Raw genomic sequence first — 16,536 nt, 5'->3', positions numbered from 1 at the left:
AATGTAAATGTGATGATGAATAATGAGAATGATAATGTATGATGATAATGAGAATGATTATGTAATGATCTGCTGCGTGAAGGCAGCCAGATAGATGGTGGTACGACCACTAAGAGCGCTTCCCTGGGATACTTAGCTATAATGCTATTCTGTAAGTCAGAGGACTCTTACAGAGGTATCGAGAAAATACATAACTAGCATATGCTCCTGTAAGTCAAAGGACTCTTACAGTGAGTGTGTTGGGCAGACTAGCTCCGCCCTGCAAGTCAAATGACTCTTGCAGTGGGTTGTTAGTACCGCCATGCAAGTCAAAGAACTCTTGCAGGGGTTTGCCCCGCAAGTTAAAGGACTCTTGCGATGGGTGTTGCGAACAGGAAGCCTTACCTAGTCAAAGGACTCTGGGTAACGTCGGGAGCGGGTATGTAACCGACAAATGAGCTCATTACCTGCACTAGGACTAGACATGCATCATCCTTGTGTGTGCATTTGCATTTGATTGGGTTTGCTCGTTGTACTTCCCTGTGATTGTGCTGTTTGCCTTGCTGTGACTTGTTTGTGTGCTGAATTGAATCTCTTGTTAGTGCTATTAGTTGGTGAATGTATGATGATGATTAAGAATTGACGTTGTGATTCAAAATTAACTGTGTGGTTGAGAAATGCTTAAAGTGACCAGTTTTATATTTTGGAATTTGTTTTGAGCTTACATTTTTGAAAGAGGTAAATAATTAGTTAAAGTAAAACCAAGAATAGTATTTTCAAAAAGGTTTGATAAAAATATAGTTTCCTTGAGTTTGTTAATTATTTGCATGTTAATCATTACTTTTACGGCATTCCCATTCCCTACTGAGAACGTGTGGTTTGTTCTCGCCCCAAAATCTTCCACCCTTTCAGTGATACAGGTTCAAAGACTCAGTTTGAAGCTGCGGGCGATTGTTAGACCTTATTTATGAGTTAAGTTTATGACTTGAGTTTCTTTCAAAAAATTCCCTCGCCTTTGTAACTTTAGTTTTTATTTTATGCAGAGGGATATGAGTTGTACCTGAATTTTATTTAAATTCTTTTGTATAATATTACCATTATTACTAATTATGTGATTATCATTACTTGAAATGTTTGTTATATGATTTTAAATAATAAAAGCAAAATTTTTCTAGAATTTTCTATAAAATTGAATCGCGATATCGAACTAAAGGCTCAATAGTAAATAGTTAATAAAGGAAAGCAGGTTGGTAACGCCTTACTTTTGGTCCGATCATGATGTATTGGAAGTTGGCTCGTTACAGGTGCTGGGAATTAAAGAAAGCAATAGATCAAAGCTTAGAACTCTTGCAGAAAGCTTAAATTGTAGGAAAGTAAATTGAGAGCAATGTAAACAGAAAAGCGAAATTGCAGTGAATCATGATTTTAGAGCAATTGCAGAGGAATTTAAAATTGTGCAGGAAATGAAAATGAGGTTTGCAGCAAGCTAAATGTAAACTGAATTGAGGAACCAAACAAAAAGTAAAATGCAGCTCAATTGCAATAGCTAAAGGAAAGTTGTAGATCTCAGGGGTTGGGTGAGACTAGAGAACAAGTCTAGATCTCAATTCCTTCCTTGATCCAACAAAGAACAATTGCAAAAGAAGCAGAAGAACAAATTGCAGAAGAAATAAAAGATGAAAGCAGTAAAGAAAACTTGGATCCAAATCACAGTTTCTAGAATTATGCAGAAAAATAAACAAAGAGATCCCAAGGTGAGATTGAAACAGAATTTCTTCAACACTCCACCCAAGATTCAAAACAAAAATGAAAACTAAGAGAGAGCTCTCAAATCCCACTCCTACTACTCCGTAATGGAGCCAGCCTTCCTAACAAAGATGAAAATGATGCCTTATATAGGCTTTACAAAATGAAAATGAAAATGAAAATGAAATTAAAAAAAATTACAATTAAATGAAATTCCTATTTTAACTATCTCTTGTGCCTTTGAGTGATGGTAATGGGCATAGCTTGCTTTGGATTTGAGGAAGAATGGATCCGGATGGCCTTGATGGAATTGGGATCATTCACGTTTGAGTCAACATTTGAGGCAAACGTTGACTCAAACGTCTTGTAATGGCATCATGCAGAATGGGGGTTTGCTGTCACTCACGTTTGAGTTCACGTTTGAGGTCAAACGCGAGCTCAAACGTGATTCTCCCCAAGGTAATTTTCAGCCAACGTTTGACCTCACGTTTGAGGCAAATGTTGGCGCAAACATTGAGTCCTCCAGGGTATATTATTAAGCCAATGTTGGCGCAAACGTTGAGTCCTCCAGGGTATTCCTTTAAGCCAACGTTTGACCTCACGTTTGAGGCAAACTTTGGCGCAAACGTTGAGTCCTCCCAGGTGCTTCTTTTAAGCCAACGTTTGACCTCACGTTTGAGGCAAACGTTGGCGCAAATGTTGAGAACATTGCCAAATTCGGAAGCTCAAACGTGCTGTCCACCCCATACTATTATATATTGTTGGAAAGCCCTGAATGTCTACTTTCCAATGTTGTTAGAAGTGCATCATTTGGAGCTCCACAGCTCGAGTTATACTCCGTCGAAGGTGCAGAGATCAGCTGGCCTTACTACAGGTTGGTGCCATGTTCGTTTATGCATTTTTTTTGGGGCTGTTTTCTCCCTCAATTTTAGTGTTCACCATGTAGTGCCATATATGCTTGGAAAGCTCTCAATCCATACTTTCCATTGCTTTTTGAATCACCTAATTTGGAGCTCTGTGGCTCAAGTTATCCTTCTTGGAAGTATACCCCTTCAGGCTATGGGGAGCAACGTTTCCAGCAACGTTTGGAGCAAACGTTGAGCTCCTCCCAAGGTATTCCTTAGCCAACGTTTGAGGCAAAAATTGGCACAAACATTGAGCTCCTCCAGGGTGGCTGTGCTGATTCAATCTTCCTTGATTTGGTCATGGGCCACGCTTTTAAAAGTGTGGCCTAAGGCTCCAAAGTGTGCTCAAACTTCAAAGTGTGCCCCAAAACTCTTTTTTTTCTCTTTTTTAGCTTATTTTGCACTTCATTGCTTCTTTTTCTTCTTATTTCCTACAAGATTTATAAAATTAAAAGATCAAAGAAATATACCAATTAAGTACAAAAGCATTCAATATTTAAGCAAAATTCATCAATTTCTTGTATGAAAAAGCATAGAAAAATATGACATGGTGACATGTCATTACAACACGAAACTTAAACCTTGCTTGTCCCCAAGCAAGAAAAGAATCATGCAATTGAGATTGACAATCCAAGGTAAGAAGAATAGCAAGTTAATGTTCATGGTAGGCTAGTTTTCTATGCATGCTACAATCACAAGAGAAAGATAAATGATTGACGTGGCAGAAATTCGCTAATTAAGAATTGATATAAGTTGTGTGTTGCAAGTATAGTTCTTAACTGACCAGAAATCCGCTTATCAATTTAGAAAGGTTGTCACAAAAATTAAAATTAAAATACTGGGAGTATGAATCCCAGGTCGTCTCCCAACGAGTTGCAGAAAGGTGTGCTATTTTATTAATCAGATATTTTCAGAAAGAGTTTGAGTTGAATAAATAGGAAATTAAATTGGGAAAATTAAGTAATTTAAATAAAAGCCTTGATTGGGAGTAGATTAGTTGGAAGCCCTATTCTTGTTGCAGTACTCTCAAGATTAATTGATAATTGAAGGTCGTTCTGTTTAGTTATCCCTTACTAAATAAGGGAAAGTCAAACAAGTTGGAATGATGTTTCTACTCACAAGTCCCAATCCGCTTACTTGGAAGGATTGGCGTTAGTGACTAGAGAGCCATCCAACAATGAACCCAATTACAATTTCTCCTTTGAACATTCCAACTCAAGGGTTCCTTTCAATCAACTCCCCATCAAGTCAGGGAACTACTCGCTCATTGTGAATGTAGAACTCATAACATAGGAAAAGGAATTAAAGAAAGACATGATAAATAAAACTCAAAGGAATCAATTAAAAATAAAAGTAACTCCTGTATTAATAAATTCTAAAAATAATCCAATAGTAAAATTGAGTAAATTAAAGGACATGGAAGAGTAAAGCCAAGTAAAGAAAACGAACTAGAATGATGAAGTCTTGATGAGATAATAACTCTTCTCGATATCCTAATGCAAAGAACAATAGAAAATAAAAATCCTAAGAATTATGAGTGTGTAGAGAGAAAACCTAGAGGAAGAGTAAAACTAGATCAAAAAACTAAAACTGTGTAGAATGAATGTTGTCTTTTGGTTTCTGCATGTCCTCTGGCTCTAGTATGCTTTTTCGGGCCGAAAACTGGGTCAAAACAGGGCCCAAAATTGCCCTCAGCGAATTCTGCAGATTATGCAGATCGCGCATGTCACACGATCGCATCATTCATTCGAATGCGTCATGCGGCGTTTTGCTTTGCTACGCGGGCGCGTCGTCCACGCCTCCGCGTCACTTGTGCTGTTCCAATCCGCGTGGTCGCGTGAGCCATGCGGCCGCGTCACTTCTCACTGGTCATCTCCTTAATTTCTTATGTTCCTTCTATTTTTTGCAAGCTTCCTTTCCAATCTCCAACTCATTCATGCTCTATAAAGCCTGAAACACTTAACACACAGATCACGGCATCGAATGGAATAAAGGAAAATTAAAATACATAATAAAAAGTCTCTAGGAAGCAAGTTTTCAATCATGTAATAATTTTAGGAATGAAATATAAATGCATGCTAATCATATGAATAAGTGGGTAAAGATCATGATAAAACCACGCAATTAAACACATTATAAACCATAAAATAGTGGTTTATCAACCTCCCCACACTTAAACATTAGCATGTCCTCATGATTAGTTGAAGGAGATAAAATAAATGAGTAGGAACATGTAAAACTCATGCAATGCAATACAACCTATATATATGAATGCAACTGTATGATTTTTGTCCACTTGATCAATAGTAAATAAGCTCTTCAAAACAATTACAAATCAAATTTCACTAATTTAATTCTCATGTAGTAAGAACAGATAAAAATGCAAGAAGGCAGCTCATGAAAGCAGGGAACATAGAGTTTTAAGCATTGAACCCTCACTGATGATGTATATACGCTCTAATATCTCTAGTGTATAGGGCAATCACTCTATCCTTCTCTAATCATGCTTTCTAATTTTTGTTCTTCTCCAAATCAATTAACAACATTTAATATACCAATGCAGACATCATGAGGTCTTTTCAAGGTTGTAATGGGGCCAAGGTAATGGTAAGGATACATATATGGCTAAGTAAGCTTATAAACTGAATCTTTAATTAACCCAAGATTTAACATAACCTATGTGTATATTCTATATAACTTTAGAATTCATACCTAGCTACCCAGAATTTCTCTTTCACATTCCATACTCATGCATCAACTTTTATTTTAATTTTATCATACATGCATTGACCTTTGAATTCTTAACTTAACGTTGGGGTAATTTTGTCCCGTTATTTATTTATTGAATATTTTTTATTTTTTATTTTATTTTTTTTACTATAAGCATTAAAATAAACATAGCTTATCAATGCACATAGATTTTTAATTCTTATAGTTTCACATGAGTAGGTATCCAAATTCCCATTATATTATCATGACACATTACCTTATTATCTTTTGTTCTCACAATTTTCCATACTTAATTAGCACACACAATTCTATCTTAAGCTAACCAAAGATTCAGTTTGGGATATATAATTGTTTTTCCACTTAAGGCTAGTATTGTGGTAAAATATAGAACAAATGGGATTTAAAGGCTCAAAGTGGCTAACAAAGGTAATTAAAAGGGTAGGCTTAATTTGGATAAGTGAGCTAAACAATTAATGGCCTCAATCATATGAAAACATATAAATATAATAAATATTGGACATATAGGATGAAACAAAATATAGATTACAATCATAGAGAAGTAAACACACAAGAATAAAATAATTATGGTTAAAAAATGTAACCATGCATAAAGGCTCAAATCTCACAGGTTGTGTGTTCTTTAGCTCAAAAATCATGTTCCAAATACAACTTCAAGCAAATTTAACATAAAAATTTAATTAAAATTAGTGAAATTTTGTTCCAAAAATAGAGTCTTAGAAGAAACTCATTGTCTTTTCAATCAAGTAGAACATGCATGCAACTAATCTATTACTATGCAATTTATCCTATTCTATAAAAGAAAAAACTAACTAAATATCCTAATTTATTAGTGTTTAGGGAAGAGAAATTACCTCCGGAAGTCAGGTACTGACCGACCTCCCCACACTTAAGGCTTTGCACCGTCCTCGATGCCATCTGTCAGGAACAAGGGTGGGCTGGTAGCAGTATCTCCACAGTTGGGACCGTCATGGCTCCCTGTGCTAGTAAAGGAAGTGGAGTTCGGGGTGTCTGAGTCCTTGAATTTTCCCATAATCAGCTCCTTGAGGTATGTGAATCGGCGCTTGTTATGGCGCTCTCTCATCTTAGCTTTGTATTCCTGCCGATCCAACCTTTGAAGTATCTGATGGAGCAGTTGGTCTGTGGTAGGTGCTTGTGGTACAGAAGGAGGAATGTCCTGAGCTGGTTCAGTGGGCTAGCTTGTAGTGGCTGCTGAGGGTCTGATATATTTCCCATTAGGGACATATTGATCATCCCGTGGAAGTATGGCTTTGGTGTCCCCAGCTCTGAAGGAGACTCCGGCTGCGGAGATGAGATCTGAGACCAAGGCGGGGAAAGGTAAGTTGCCCGCGAGTCGTACGTGTCCCATGGCATTCCGGATGTGTCTTGGTAGGTTCAGAGGCTGGTCTGTAAAGATGCACCATAGTAGAACGGCCATGTCCGCAGTGAAGGAGGACTCGTGAATGCTCGGAAAGACGTAATGGGACATGATCTGTGCCCATATGCAAGCCTCCAAGGTAAGTGCTGAAGCCGAAATTCCCTTAGGGCGGGTACGATGGTATCCGTAGATCCATCGGCTGCCAGGTAGTGCGATAACTCTGAGAACGGCGTCCCAGTCAAATTGGTACATCTGGCGCTTGAGTGTGGCTTCTTGAAAGGCGTCCAAACCTTCTGGAATAGGGGGAAGACCTAGAGCTTTTTGAATGGCCTCTTCTGTAATGGGGACTTGCTTCTGACAGACAAAGACAGACTGCAGGGTTGGCAGGTGGAAGTTGGAGTAGAACTCGAATACCCAAGAAAGATTGACCTGCCTCGGTTGTCTCTGTAGGAACCCTATTGTCTTTGTGCAATTTGCGGCTCAACAAAGGTAGCAATATGGTTGGGGAGGAGAAGAAGGTATTCGTTGTTGTAGCTTCTTTCTGCCCGGATGGGGAACATCTGCTCACAGTAGCGATTGGGAAATCGTGCAGTGTCCTTTGCTGGGAAGGGTTTTTCTTTATTATCAACTTTTATAATCCTCTTAAGTCTCTTTGTTGAGGGTTTAACCACAGTTGAAGAGGGTTCTACCACTAAAGCTCTTTTTGTTCCTCTTCTTGCTGTTGATTTGGGAGTAGCTTTCTCTTTTCCTTTCTTGGTGGCCATTCTGAAAAAGGGAAGAGAAAATAAATTAAATTCAAAGAGATAGAGCAAGGAAGAGAACGGAAAAGGGTGGTTATGAATGCACAGTAAAAGGTAAATGATGTTAACACATGGTCATGACTACATGTGAAAAGTCATCAATGGAAAATAGTTAGTGCATATGATGACAAGTGAATGCAAGGTGTTTATTGGCATGCTGGCAAAGGCATGAGTAGCATAGATCAAGCATCACGTGTAACAAACCATCACGTTTGTATTGACAATTATTTATAATGAATAAAATATAAAAGGGGTTTTGTGAAAAACGGGCATTTAATAGTAGAGTAGAATAACGGAGAAAAGTGCAAAATGCCATATGGGCTTTTTCACAAACACATAGCATGCATGGTGAAATAATGTATGGAAAGTATTAAATTGAACATGCAAGCAACCCTTTAAAAAGTAATATATAATTGCCAAACAAGTTTAGAACAATCCACAAGCATATAATGAGAAATAATGACTCAAATAAATTTCTAACACCAAGTAAAAGGGAAGAAAATATGAATAATGAAAGTGAAAAGAAAAGAAAAGAAGATAACATAGAAAAATAAGAAGAAAAATAGAAAAGTAAGGAGAGAAGAAGAAAAAGAAAACCTTGTTAATGGGGGAGAGAGAGAGAGAGTGAGGGTGTAAAAAGTGAGAAAGAAGGAAGAAGGAAGAAGGGAGGAAGAAGAAATAAGGAGGGAAAAAAAGAAAATAGGATTTGAGGAGAAAAAGATAAGATAAGTGCCAAATCAGGGAAGATGTGCGGCGCAATCGACACGGTCGCGTGAGGCACGCGGTCGCGCGACTTGCGCTGATACTGATTGACGCGGTCGCGTCGGTCACGCGGTCGCGTGACCCGTTTTATGCCACTGGCGCGAGTGCAGCCTCGCACTCGCACAACTCTCTGTCCAAAATCATTAATTGCCAAATATTGGGTGACAAGAACGCGTGGGGCATGCGATCGCGTGAGTGGCCATTAGAAGGATATGACGCGGTCGCGTCGGTCACCTGGCCGCGTGGGGAGGATTATGCTTTCAACACCAATCCAACACCACTCTAGCACAACTTTCGGTTGTGCGCCCTTTTGACGTCGAATTCTAGGGCACGCGGCCGCCTGGGTCACGCGGTCGCGTGGGAGGCCAATGTTCCCATGTGACACGGACGCATCGGTGACGCAGTCGCGTGGGGCAATTTATGCCATTGGCACGCCTCCAGCCACGCTCCTACGTGACTCTCTGTTTGTTTTTTATTTTCTCCCATCTCCTTGCGACGCGGACGCGTCAATGATGCGGTCGTGTCGCGTAACATTTTTTTTTTCAATTAAAATTAAAAATAAAAGTATGTAAATGCAAATGCACGAAATGTACTAATAAAGATAAGAGTTATTAAATAGAAAAACTAAAAATAAAGAAAAGAACGATGATACCATTGTTGGTTGTCTCCCACCTAGCACTTTGCTTTAACGTCCGTAAGTTGGATGCTCCATTAGCTCAATCTTCGGCTATGTGAGGATCTTCCAAGAGGAAGATCTCGAGCTCCTTGTTTTTCTGCATCCGCTCTCCATGGTACAGCTTTAAACGATGTCCATTAACTTTGATAAGTTCAGAGATGGAAGGATGGCTTAGGTGATAAACTCCGTACGGTTCGGCCTTCTCTACTCTGTATGGACCATCCCATCTTGATCCCAACTTGCCTGGCATGAGCCTCAGTCGAGATTGTAAAGGAGGACTAAGTCTCCAGCTTGAAACTCTTTTCTCTTAATGTGCTGATCATGTACAGCCTTCATCTTCTCCTTGTATAGTCTTGAATTCTCATAAGCTTCTAGGCGAAGGCTTTCCAATTCTTGCAGTTGCAATTTCCTTTCAGCTCCGGCTTCCTCAATTCCCATGTTGCACTCCTTTACTGCCCAAAAGACTTTGTGCTCGACTTCAACAGGGAGATGACAAGCCTTTCCATAGACTAAGCAGAAAGGACTCATCCCAATGGGTGTCTTGTATGCGGTTCTGTACGCCCAAAGTGCATCTTGTAGCCTGGTGCTCCAATCTCTTCTATGAGGTTTGACTATCTTCTGTAAAATACGCTTTATCTCTCTGTTTGACACTGATGAGCGGATAATTTATACGCTTTTTGGCATTATTTTTAGTATGTTTTTAGTATATTTTAATTAGTTTTTATTATGCTTTTATTAGTTTTTAAATAAAAATCACTTTCTGGACTTTACTATGAGTTTATGTGTTTTTCTGTGATTTCAGGTATTTTCTGGCTGAAATTGAGGGACCTGAGCAAAAGTCTGATTCAGAGGCTGAAAAAGGACTGCAGATGCTGTTGGATCCTGAACTCCCTGCACTCAAAGTGGATTTTCTAGAGCTACTGAAGCCCAATTGGTGTGCTCTTAATTGCGTTGGAAAGTAGACATCCTGGGCTTTCCAGCTATATATAATAGTCCATACATTGTCTGATATTTTGGTGGCCCAAATAGGCGTTCCAAGTCAGCTCAAGAATTCTAGCGTTTAACTCCAAAACTGGCACAAAAGCTGGAGTTAAACGCCCAAACTGGCACAAAAGTTGGCGTTTAACTCCAAGAAAAGTCTCTACACATGGAAGCTTCAATGCTCAGCCCAAGCACACACCAAGTGGACCCGGAAAAAGATTTCTGCATTAATTACTGATTATTGTAAACCCTAGGCTACTAGTTCTCTATAAATAGGACCTTATACTATTGTAACTGGACACATATCTTTGGACGTTTAGTCCCTAGACCTTGGAGGCTAGCCATTCGGCCATGCTTACACCATTATCACTTTTGTATTTTCAACGGTGGAGTTTCTACACACCATAGATTAAGGTGTGGAGCTCTGCTGTTCTTCATGAATTAATACAAAGTACTATTGTTTTTCTCTTCAACTCAAGTCTATTTCTTCTCCAAGATATTCATTTGCACCCAAGAACATGATGAACGTGATGATTATGTGACACTCATCACCATTCTCACCTATGAACGCGTGACTGACAACCACTTCCGTTCTACATGCAAACAAGCTTGAATGTATATCTCTTGGGTTTCTAATCTAAAATTAGAACCTTCGTGGTATAGGCTAGAATTATTGGCATCCATTCCTGAGATCCGAAATGTCTAAACCTTGTCTTTGGTATTCTGAGTAGGATTTGGGAAGGGATGACTGTGACGAGCTTCAAACTCGCGATTGTTGGGCGTGTGACAGACGCAAAAGGATCAATGGATCCTTTTCCAACATGATCGAGAACCGATAGATGATTAGCCGTGCGGTGACAGCGTGCGTAGAACATTTTCACTGAGAGGACAGGAAGTAGCCATTGACAACGGTGATGCCCAACATAAAGCTTGCCATGGAAAGGAGTATGAATAATTGGAAGAAGGCAATAGGAAAGCAGAGGTTCAGGAGGAACAAAGCATCTTCAAAAGCTTATCTGAAATTCCAACCAAAGAATTACATAAGTATCTCTATCTTTATTTTTATGTTTTATTTAATTATCAATTCTCCATCACCATTTGAATCCGCCTGACTGAGATTTACAAGGTGACCATAGCTTGCTTCAAGCCGACAGTCTCCGTGGGATCGACCCTTACTCACGTAAGGTATTACTTGGACGACCCAGTGCACTTGCTGGTTAGTTGTGCAGAATTGTGACAAAGTGTAATTCACGTTTGAGAGCTCCAAGTCCTTTGGCTCTATTGTTGATGATCACAATTTCGTGCACCAAGTTTTTGGCGCCGTTGCCGGGGATTGTTCGAGTTTGGACAACTGACGGTTCATCTTGTTGCTTAGATTAGGTACTTTTCTTTTTATTTTTCAGAGTTTTTAAGAATGAATTATAGAGTTTCAAGGTGATGTTCTTATCATCACAAAAGCTGATTGATTCTCATCAATTTAGCTACTGAATGTAATGTCCTACTGAAGCTTGGCTAGCCATGTCTAATCTTTTTAGACTGAAGCTTTAGACTAACATTGCATGATTCCTGGAACTCTTATTAAAAATTTTGAATCCCTTTATTTTCTTTTCCACTCAATTTTCGAAAAACCACAAAAAATTTTATAAAATCATAAAAATAAAAAATATTTTATGTTTCTTGTTTGAGTCTAGTGTCAATTTTTAAGTTTGGTGTCAATTGCATGCCTCTAATTTTCGAAAATTACATGCATTATGTTCTTCATTAATCTTTAAGTTGTTCTTGATGATTTCATTGCTCTGATCTTTAAATTCTCTTTTTTTGTGTGTTTTGTTGTTTCTGATATGCATTCTCAATTTGTTAGTGTCTCTTATATGAAATTTTTTAAGTTTGGTGTCCTGCATGCATTGTTTGTTTGATTTGAGTTTCCTAAGATTAGTTGTATTTTAATTGTTTCTCATCATTGAAAAATTCAAAAAAAATTTCAAAACTATGTCTTTTCAAGTCAATAATACAGAGAATTGAAGATTAAGAACATTCAGCAGAGAAATCAATCAGAAAAAGCTGGGCGTTCAAAACGCCCAGTGAAGAAGGAAAACTGGCGTTTAAACGCCAGCTAGGGCACCTGGCTGGGCGTTTAATGCCCAAAAAGGTAGGATTTTGGGCGTTAAACACCAGAATGGATGCCATTCTGGGCGTTTAATGCCAGGATGACACTAGAGGCAAGATTTTGTTTTAAATTCAAATCTTTTTCAAATTTTCATAATTTTTCAAAATCAAATCTTTTCCAAATCATATCTTTTCAATCATATCTCTTCAAAATCAATTTCTTTCCATTTTTTATTTTTTTTACTATTTTTGAAAATCCTCGCTACAATTAGTAATTTAATTCAAAATTTTCAAGTTGTTACTTGCCTATTAAGAATGGATCAAATTTTAATTTTAGAATCATATCTTCTAATTTCTTGTTAGTTAAGTAATCAACTTTAATTTTAAAACTTTCTCTTTTTAATTTGATTTTCAATCATATCTTCTCAATCATATCTTTTCAATCACATCTTTTTCAAAATTATTTTTCAATCATATCTTTTTAATTTCTAATTTCAAAATCTTATTCAAAATCACTTGATTTCTTTCCCAATTTTAGTTTTCGAAAATCATCAATCAAATTTTCAAAATTTCTTTTAATTATTTCAAAATCTTTTACTTTAATTTCGAAAATTCTTCCCCTCTTCTCACAACCTTCTATTTAAGGGACTAACACTCCTCCCCAAGGTGCAATTCGAACTCTATCCCTCTTGATAAGTTCGAATTCTCTTCTATCTACCTCCTCCTTCTATTCTTCTTTTCCTCTGACACCTTAAGGAATCTCTATACTGTGACATAGAGGATTCTCTACTTTCTTGTTCTCTTCTCTTTCATATGAGCAGGAGCAAAGATAAAGGCATACATGTTCAAGCTGATCCTGAACCTGAAAGGACCTTGAAGAGAAAGCTAAGAGAAGCTAAAGCACAATTCTTTCTAGAGGGCCTAACAGAGCTTTTCAAGGAAGAAGAAGCCATGGCAGCCGAAAATAACAATGCCAATCATGCAAGGAAGGTGCTTGGTGACTTTACTGCACCTACTCCCGATCGACTTCTATGGGAGAAGCATCTCAATCCCTGCCATTGGAGCAAACAACTTTGAGTTGAAGCCTCAATTAGTTTCTCTAATGCAACAGAATTGCAAGTTTCATGGACTTCCATTGGAAGATCCTCATCAGTTCTTAGCTGAATTCTTGCAAATCTGTGACACTGTCAAGACCAATGGGGTTGACCCTAAGGTCTACAAACTTATGCTCTTCCCTTTTGCTGTAAGAGACAGAGCTAGGACATGGTTGGACTCACAACCTAAAGAAAGCCTGAACTCTTGGAAAAAGCTAGTCAATGCCTTCTTGGCAAAATTCTTTCCACCTCAAAAATTGAGCAAGCTTAGAGTGGAAGTCCAAACCTTCAGACAGAAGGAAGGAGAATCCCTCTATGAAGCATGGGAAAGATACAAGCAATTGATCAGAGGGTGTCCTTCTGACATGCTTTCAAAATGGAGCATCATAGGTATATTCTATGATGGTCTGTCTGAACTATCCAAGATATCATTGGATAGCTCTGCTGGAGGATCTCTTCATCTAAAGAAAACACCTGCAGAAGCTCAGGAACTCATTGAAATGGTTGCAAATAACCAATTCATGTACACTTCTGAAAGGAATCCTGTGAATAATGGGACAAATCAGAAGAAAGGAGTTCTTGAAATTGATACTCTGAATGCCATACTAGCTCAGAACAAAATATTGACTCAACAAGTCAATATGATTTCTCAGAGTCTGTCTGGAATGCAAGCAGCAACAGGCAGTACCAAAGAAGCTTCATCTAAAGAAGAAGCTTATGATCTTGAGAACCCAGCAATGGAAGAGGTGAATTACATGGGAGAATCCTATGGAAACACCTATAATCCTTCATGGAGAAATCATCCAAATCTCTCATGGAAGGATCAACAGAGACCTCAACAAGGTTTCAACAACAGTAATGGTGGAAGAAATAGGTTTAGCAATGGCAAACCTTTTCCACCATTTTCTCAGCAACAGACAGAGAATTCTAAGCAAAGCCACTCTGACTTAGCAACCATTGTCTCTGATCTAATCAAAACCACTCAAAGTTTCATGACTGAAACAAGGTCCTCCATTTGAAATTTGGAGGCACAAGTGGGTCAGCTGAATAAGAAAATTACTGAACTCCCTCCTAGTACTCTCCCAAGCAATACAGAAGAGAATCCAAAAAGAGAGTGCAAGGCCAAAACCACAACCCACACGGCCGAACCTGGAGAGGAGGAAGAGGCAGTGATCTCCACTGAGGAAGACCTCAATGGACGTCCACTGGCCTCCATAGAGTTCCCTGATGAGGAACCATGGGAATCTGAGGCTCACACAGAGACCATAGAGATTCCATTGAATTTACTTCTGCCATTCATGAGCTCTAATGAGTATTCTTCCTCTGAAGAGGATGAAGATGTCACTGAAGAGCAAGTTGCTAAGTACCTTGGAGCAATCATGAAGCTAAATGCCAAATTGTTTGGTAATGAGACTTGGGAGGATGAACCTCCATTGCTCATCAAAGAACTGGATGACTTGACTAGGTAGAGATTACCTCTGAATAGACAAGATTCTGGAAAGTTCTTAATACCTTGTACCATAGGGTCAAGTATAAACCTCATGCCTCTCTCTGTAATGGAGAAGCTAGGGATCACTGAGGTACAAGCTGCAAGAATCTTACTGCAGATGGAAGACAATTCAAAGAAACAGGCTTATGGACGTGTAGAGGATGTCTTGGTAAAGGTTGAAGGCCATTACATCCCTGCTGATTTCATAATCCTAGAGACTGGGAAGTGTATGGATGAATCCATCATCCTTGGCAGACCCTTCCTAGACACAACAAAAGATGTAATTGATGTTGACAGAGGAGAATTGATCATTCAAGTGAATGAAGACTCCCTTGTGTTTAAAGCTCAATGATATCCCTCTGTAACCATAGAGAGGAAGCATGAAGAGCTTCTCTCAATACAAAGACAAACAGAGCCCCCACAGTCAAACTATAAGTTTGGTGTTGGGAGGCCACAACCAAACTTTAAGTTTGGTGTTGAACCCCCACATTCAAACTCTAAGTTTGGTGTTGGGAGGTTCCAACATTGCTCTGAACATCTGTGAGGCTCCATGAGAGCCACTGTCAAGCTATTGACATTAAAGAAGCGCTTGTTGGGAGGCAACCTAATCTTTAATTTTCTATGTTAAATTTCTATTTTCTTTTGTTATTTTATGTTTTCTGTAGGTTGATGATCATGTGAAGTCACAAAAACAATTAAAAAAGAAAAAACAGAATGAAAAACAGAACACCCTGGAGGAGAAACTTACTGGCGTTTAAACGCCAGTAAGGGTAGCAGAATGGGCGTTAAACGCCCAGTCTGGCACCATTCTGGGCGTTTAATGCCAGAAATGGGCACCAGACTGGCGTTTAACACCAGGAATGGGCAAGAAGGTGGCGTTAAACGCCAGAAATGGGTAGCAGACTCGCGTTTAACGCCAGGATTGGCAGCAAGGGGCGTTTTGCACGCCACATGGTGCAGGGATGAAAAATCCTTGACACCCACAGGATCCCCACCTACCCCACCTCTCTCTCTCTTTTTCACCCATTCACCAATCACCTCAATACCTCCTCCCCAAAAACACATTACCTATCAAATCCCACCATTCTTTTTACCACTCACATCCATCCTTCATAAAACCCCACCTACCTTACCATTCAAATTCAAACCACTTTACCACCCAAACCCACCCATAATTGCCGAACCATAGCCCCCTCTCCACTCCTATATAAACCCATCTTCACTCCTTCATTTTCACACAACATACACACTACCTATCCCCCTTGGCCGAAACACAAAGCCCCCTCCATCTCCTCTATTTCTTCTTCTTCTACTCTCTTCTTTCTTCTTTTACTCGAGGATGAGCAACCTTCTAAGTTTGGTGTGGTAAAAGCTAAAGCTTTTTTTTTGTTTTTCCATAACCATTAATGGCACCTAAGGCCCGAGAAACCTCTAGAAAGAGGAAAGGGAAGGGAAAAGCTTCCACTTCCGAGTCATGGGAGATGGAGAGATTCCTCTCAAGGGTGCATCAAGACCACTTTTATGAAGTTGTGGCCAAGAAGAAGGTGATCCCCGAGGTCCCTTTTAAGCTCAAAAAGGGCGAATATCCAGAGATCCAACATGAGATCCGAAGAAGAGGTTGGGAAGTTCTCACCAACCCCATTCAACAAGTCGGAATCTTAATGGTTCAAGAGTTCTATGCCAATGCATGGATCACCAAGAACCATGATCAAAGTGTGAACCCGGACCCTAAGAACTGGCTTACAATGGTCCAAGAAAAATACTTGGATTTTAGTCCAGAAAACATAAGGTTGGCATTCAATTTGCCTATGATGCAAGGAGATGCACACCCCTACACTAGAAGGGTCAACTTTAATCAATGGTTGGACCAAG

This window comes from Arachis ipaensis, chromosome B09, assembly GCF_000816755.2.
Source record: "Arachis ipaensis cultivar K30076 chromosome B09, Araip1.1, whole genome shotgun sequence".
In the NCBI taxonomy this organism is placed as follows: domain Eukaryota; kingdom Viridiplantae; phylum Streptophyta; class Magnoliopsida; order Fabales; family Fabaceae; genus Arachis; species Arachis ipaensis.
This window is presented reverse-complemented; position numbering follows the sequence as displayed.